Source organism: Tasmannia lanceolata, unplaced genomic scaffold (assembly GCF_043159265.1).
Source record: "Tasmannia lanceolata isolate RefF3 unplaced genomic scaffold, GAP_Taslan_0.1 ptg000003l, whole genome shotgun sequence".
Classification (NCBI taxonomy): domain Eukaryota; kingdom Viridiplantae; phylum Streptophyta; class Magnoliopsida; order Canellales; family Winteraceae; genus Tasmannia; species Tasmannia lanceolata.
Genome location: NW_027518680.1, coordinates 19,567,596 through 19,574,715, shown reverse-complemented (window position 1 = coordinate 19,574,715; position 7,120 = coordinate 19,567,596).

Genomic DNA, 7,120 nt, shown 5'->3' with positions numbered 1-7,120 from the left:
TTTGCCCCGAACCTGTACTGGGTTAATCCCGGCCTGGCCTTGCTGTTTACCAGGTCTATTCCCTACGATCCAAAAGCATTCGCCCATCAGAACCATCCATTTTCGTTAACAGGCCTACAACCAAATTTGATCCGAAATTTCTAAGTTATATTGAAAGCGAAATGACATCAGCCCACAATATTTTAATAATTGCACTAGGGTTATTGCACTTCCCAAAATGTTCTGATAGGTTAATGACAAAATCAAAGACACGCTAAACTTCTGCAGCTATAAATCGGAATTACATTATGGAAATTTCTACAGATCGGACCGTTGGGATCATTTTGCTATTTTGGTCCTAAATTGACTTTTAAAATTTTATTTTATTTGGTAAATGGTAGGGGGCATATTAGTATTATATATGTTTATGGAAAATCAATAAGATTAACAAAAAGCCATGTTTGGATTGCATGATATCAAACCCTATCTGATTGTTGAGTTTCAGAGCTGTTAGGCTTATTTCAATTAGAGAAGTGTACAAAACGAGTACAGTCATTACTGTAGTATGGGAATGCAATATATCATTGTCCTTCTATTGTTCAGGTTCAATAGAAAGCTTGGATTAGAATCAACGTATTTGATATTGCCAATTCTCTATCTCTATCACCTTATTTTCATTACTTGACAACTTACGTTATTTAGTTGGAAAATGAAAAATTTCTATAAAATCAATTTTCTATGCTTATATCAGCACAAACATGTTTTAATAATTGCACTAACTCATCTTGTCTTATATCATATAAAAAGCTACCAAGGTTATTACTGTTCCCACAAAGCTCTGAAAAGCAATTTTAAAAGACAAGACAAGCTTAGTTCATGATTATTAAAACATGGTTGTGCTATAGCATTTTCCTAAAAATAAATGACTCTGATAAAAGTCATGGGGTGTGTAAACATGAGAGAGAGAGAGAGAGAGAGAGAGAGAGAGAGAGAGAGAGAGAGAGAGAGAGAGTTTTGTCTCTACTCCATAACCTGCACCTACTTGCAGATTAACTTTTTTATTGTTTTTCCCATTACATAATCAGTTCAGGAAGACTAAATGCATTAGTCATTAGCTTTCTTTCCCATTACTGTTTAGTTGGCATTTACATTTCTCTGCATTTCTTCCACCACTGGTTTTTCATTTTTTTCAATGGAAACAAAGATTGAGGAGGTAGAGGAATGCGTGAGCTTGAAAGTGAGGACACGAAAGATCAAAACTGAAAAGGAACTTTAACTTGAAGAACAAGTTGGTGCAAAAGAAGAGTTGGGTGAGTAATAAAGAAGCATTTTCTTCGATGTAACTCAAGGTAAAGACATTTTTCTATCTTTCCTTTGCATTTTTATGGCTCTCTGTTGAGAGGTTTCTTTTTTGCGATGGGTTTAAGTAAGAAGGCTTTTTATTAAAAGGTGGTATTGTGTGGACTTAAAGGACTTTCATGCCCTTGATTTACTGTATCTGCTTTTATCAGTGGGGCATGCTTTACGGTTTCGCAGATAAGAAGAGTTGGGGATTGACAAAGTTCGTTTTTATTTTCTTCTTTCTGTTGGTGGGTATGATCCTACAAGATAGAGTTCGTTTATGACGGTCTCAAGCAAGTCACATAGCTATCGGAGCAAAATGGAAGATCTGGCTAAAGAGAACAAGATCAAGGAAAGAGTGTGTTAGAATATTGTCACCTATCTCTCTTGTGTCCTTATCTATCAAGGCATACCCAAAATACCTCTTTCAAGAACTTTAAATGATGTTTTGAAACCCAAAATGTAAGTTTGAAAAAACTCCATTTGATTTCAAATGAAAAACAATTTTCAAAGAGTAGGCAGTCGACTGGACGCCGCCCCCCCCCCCCCCCAGCCGACTGGACCAAAATATACTTTGTGTGTATAAATAAAATAGTTTTTGAAATATGTATCGAAGCAGTTGACTGGCCCTGGCAGCCGACTGAACAATAGGATCTGGTCCGAAGATTTAAACTGGAAATCCTTGAGGACCAGTCAACTGGAATATTTAATCTGTCTTAAAAATGTCTTAGTAAAATTCTTCGGAGTCGACTGGAGCAATAAAAAAAACTTTGTTTATATATGCCAACAGAACCTGTTGGCCAGCTGACTGGTCGAGTCCAACCGACTGGCAATGGTTTGAATTATAGCCGTTGGGATTTACTTAAACATGTTTTAATTGACATAGTTTTTACGATATTGCCATTGGATGGCCATTTCTTCTTGGAACTATATATATAGCAATGAATAGTGTTTTTAAGCATGATCATGATGTTCCAACTTGTAAAAACCCATTGAAACCTTTGTTCTATCAATTTTGGGAAAAACGTCTCTCTTCAAATCCTCCTCATGCCTTGACTTTGAGAAACACAATAGAGAGGTTCAAGCTTTACTTTTACATCTATTAAGAGAGATTGTAGTGAGATTCTTCATTGTAGTATTTGCCTATTCAAGAGGCTTTGAGAGCTTTCATTTTCTTACTTCATCCAAATTGTAGAAGAGGGTCTTCGATTCGGCCCATTAAGAAAGGAGAATCTAAGCATTGTAGAGGGTCTTCGATTCGGCCCGTTAAGAGAGGTGAATGATTGTAAGAGGATTTCTTGAACCGACCGGTAAGAAAGGAGGATAAAATAGTAGAATCGCTAAGGAGGAGGTCTTGGCAAGTGGACGTAGACCTTAGTGTTGACTAAGGTTGAACCACTCTAACACTCTTGTGTGGTTTTCTCTTCTCATCCTTCCTCACATGTGATTGGTAAAATCTTATCCTTTGCTTTTATTTTAATTCCAAGTTGACAAGGGATAGTGATAATCTAAATTTGAAGTTAATCACATTTAAATTCCTTAAATTTGTAAGAAAATCCAATTCACCCCCCCCCCCCCCCCCCTCCTCTTGGGTTTCCTGGCCTAATTTCAGCAACCTTGGAGATGGGATTGCCCTTAGTTTTGGTATGCCAGGCTCTCTGTACTACTTCATAGAGAGACAGGTCATCCAACCACATGTTATGGAAACAAATGGCTTTTTCCTCTTTGGGCTCTCTTCAATCTTCACTTGGATAATGATCGGAGAGTGGTCGTTGAGCCCGGGATTTCTGAAATTGGCTAAGGAATGGAGGTAGGAACAGAGATGGAGGTAGGAACAGAGCCGGTCCTCATTTACAAGCCCTCTATCAAGCCTCCTAAGCTTGGATGAGCTATTTGTTTAATTTGGAAATCAGTTTTCAGCTTATGAATTGCACTGGAAGGTTATAAATTTGATGAAAAAAGGGGTTGTTTTATGATTTTTGGGCATTGGGTTTTATATTATATAGTGGTGGGACCAGATCAAGTTGTGGATTTTGATGGTTTTGGCCTTATATGTGCAAGAGATTATCTTGTCTATTGTTCTCTAATTTTGTTCTGCTAATATTTTTATCCAAGAACACAGCACAATGAGTCTTGTCAAGGATAAAAGAAATTCATGCCTGCTAACCTGTGGAGAACAGACCCAATTGATCGATGAGTCTAATGGGATGATTAGTACAATGAGTCTAATGGGATGATTAGCGTTGAAGCTTAGGAATGTTGGATTGATTTATTTGATCTGTAGGCGTAATGGGTATTGATTTATTTGTTTGTGCTGAAATTATTTCCCTAATGTATAAAAACATGCTTTTCATAGAGCATATCCAATTCGAATTGCTGAATTTACACTATAATGAATTAAAACATCATGTTTTCTGCCTACAAAAATCAATCTTAATTCTTTTCACATTAAAAAAGAGTGAAGGTTTCGCAAGAATATAGAAACAAAGTTTTTCGATTGAATTATCATCCTTTAAAGTGCTCAAAATGTATTTTTATCCTTTTGTTCTTTGCACAATGACAAGATAGAAAAGTCGAAAGGGGCAGTGATGGCTCGCGAAGTAGACAGCAAACAACAAGCAGCAAGCAGCAAGCATCACTTACTAATAGGGCTAATGGGAGGCCCTTATGCAAGTCTCTAGCTGACACCCAATTTTTTTTAATCTTTTTTTAATGTACGACATGTTTTCTATTATGTCCTATTTCTCAAAACTTTCTTTTTCCAGTACAATGATGTTTTCTATCATGTCCTATTGCTCAAAAACTTTCAGTTCGAATACAATGATGTTTTCGAAAGAGAAGTTAATGGATATCATTTATAGATTACTTACATATGTGCGATCCTTTGTAAAAATTTATTGTGATGATGATCCGTAGAACATGTACCTTTTGTAAACTTATCATTCTAAAGATTTTGAAGATCTTCCAAAATTGTTTGTACTCTACGAGATTTTGAGACCAATTTTCCATCCAAAGTGAGGAATTGTTCAAATCTGTTCAGCAAGAGATTCTGCATGATAAGTTTAAAGCGTGTGTGAGTTAAAATCTATGTGACTTCATGATTTCCATGAACATATGTAGTTTCAACAATAGTTTCCTTTAGAATATCAGATTAGATATGTAGTTTCAACAATACTTTCCATTAGAATACAAATTTACACATGCTTTTGATACATGTTATTTTGAAGTTGTAATTGCACTTATGTGACGCTTCATGCTTGGAGTATTGTCATTTTAGGCTTTTTCTGTATCATACTTTTCAAAAAAATATGCGACTTTCAGAAACTTGCCTTCATTGCTTAAAGATTATTATTATTAAATTCATTTTCAGCCAGAATAGTTCATTAAGACGCTGCACGTGCGGTGCACGTGCCTTTTTACTAGTATGAGATAAAGACTAAAGAGACCTAATACAAACCCAATTAGAGTTGTATAGGATACAAACTCAAAACAATAGAATCTAGGGAAAAATGTTAAAAAAATGCAAAGTTTAGGTGATATTGTCAAAAAATGGTACGTTTTTTTTTTTTTTTTGTGAAATAGGGGCTGTCAGGTGAGAGAAGATAGCTTTTAGGACAAATATACCCCTCCTACATCTTTTTTATTTCCACCTTTTTGCACCTATCCCTATGCACTTATTACCTTCTCACCTACCACCTTCTTCTTCCTCAAGATTTTTCTAACGTGGAAAACTCCATGAAAGAGTTTTGAAGGTTGCCATTTACAACAGGGTTTGGTAATCATGAGAGAGAGAGAGAGAGAGAGAGAGAGAGAGAGAGAGAGAGAGTCGGACTCTTGGAACAGGGTTTGGTAATCATGAAGGTTGCCATTTACAACAGGGTTTGGTAATCCATTTTCTTTGCATTTTTTAATTCTAAAACATCAAAATCAAGCTTCAATTTATAGTTGCCTGCATGACACTAAGATCACAATGTATATCCCTATTATCCTTCGAATTTTTACTCAATTTGAAAATAAAAATCTTTGGAATTATTCCTATTCTACTAGCTTTCGTTGGAAGTCCGAAAAAAACTTCGGACTTCCGAATGGAAGCCATTATACATAACCAAAATATTGGTTCAATTCGGAAGTCCGAAGGTTTGTTCGGACTTCCGACGGAAGACAGTCAAACTTTATAGTTCGGCAATTGTCATATGTAAGTGCATCCTTTTGGTAATTTTTTCGTAATTTTAATACTTTGCTTCCATTTTTTCGTAATTTTTCATTTAAAACTTAGCGCTTCAGCCACAAATCCGTAATGATTACTATTTTTTGCAAGTAATGATTACTATTTTTTGCAATTATGCTTTTGCGAGCCACCTTTGCACCCATATTACTTCTGCCAATCTTTGCATCAAAGGATGGGCCACAAGCCGAGAAGTTGCCTCGGAAAAGGTGGCTAGCAAATTCCCATACAAAAAAGGGAAATGTTATCCACACTATTGTGTTTTGATGAGGGCACTCCTCATTTAATTAAAAGTACGGTATGGCCCCCCATAGGATGATCCAAAGCGTCAATTAGATGGGCCACGGCCTAAATTGGTTGTGTCCCAAAAATCATTTCGATAGGTTGATCCTAACCCTCCGATCTATAGAGGGTTAGGACCAACCCTCTAACATTCTGATCAGATGGTTAGGATAAACCTACGGAAATGCCTTTTAGGGCACAACCTATTTAGGCTGTGGCCCATCTAATGAACGGTTTGGATCATCCTATGGTGCGGGCCATACCGTACTTTTAATAAAGTGAGGAGTGTCCTCATCAAAATACGGTAGTGCGGATAACATTTCCCAAAAACATCTTAAAAAATACGGCAAAAAACCGGGTGACACGCGGGTCGACCCGGCTCGTACGGGTCCGGCGTGGGAACCACATTTTCTACCCAAGAACCACTAGAGAACCAAATTTTATACCTCGGAACCGCTAGGGAACCACATTTTCTACCCCAGAACCACTAGGGAACCACATTTTCTACCCCGGAACCACTAGCGAACAACATTTTATACGCCGGAACCACTACGGAACCACATTTTATACCTCGGAACCATTACAGAACCACATTTTATACCTCGGAACCACTAGGGAACCACATTTTATACCCTCGAACCACTACCGAACCACATTTTATGCCTCAGAACCACTAGGGAACCACATTTTCTACCCCGGAACCATTAGGGAAACACATTTTATACCTCGGAACCACTAAGGAACCACATTTTCTACTCCGGAACCACTAGGGAACCACATTTTCTACTCCAGGACCACTAGGGAACCACATTCACTACCCCAGAACCACTAGAGAACCACATTTTATACCTCGGAACCACTAAGGAACCACACTCTATACTCCGGAACCACTACGGAACCACATTTTATAACCCGGAACCACTAGGGAACCACATTTTATACCCCGAAACTACTAGGGAACCACATTTTATACCCCAGAACCATTACGGAACCACATTTTATACGCCGAAAACACTAGGGAACCACATTTTCTACCCCGGAACCACTACGGAACCACATTTTATACCCCGGAACCACTACGAAACCACATTTTATACCTCGGAACCACTAGGGAACCACATTTTATACCCTAGAAAAAATGTGGTTCCCTAGTGGTTCCGAGGTATAAACAGTGCTTCCATAGTGGTTCCAGGGTATAAAATGTGGTTACCTAGTGGTTCCGAGGTATAAAATGTGGTTCCCAAGTGGTTCCGGGGTAGAAATTGTGGTTCCCTAGTGGTTCCGAGGTATAAA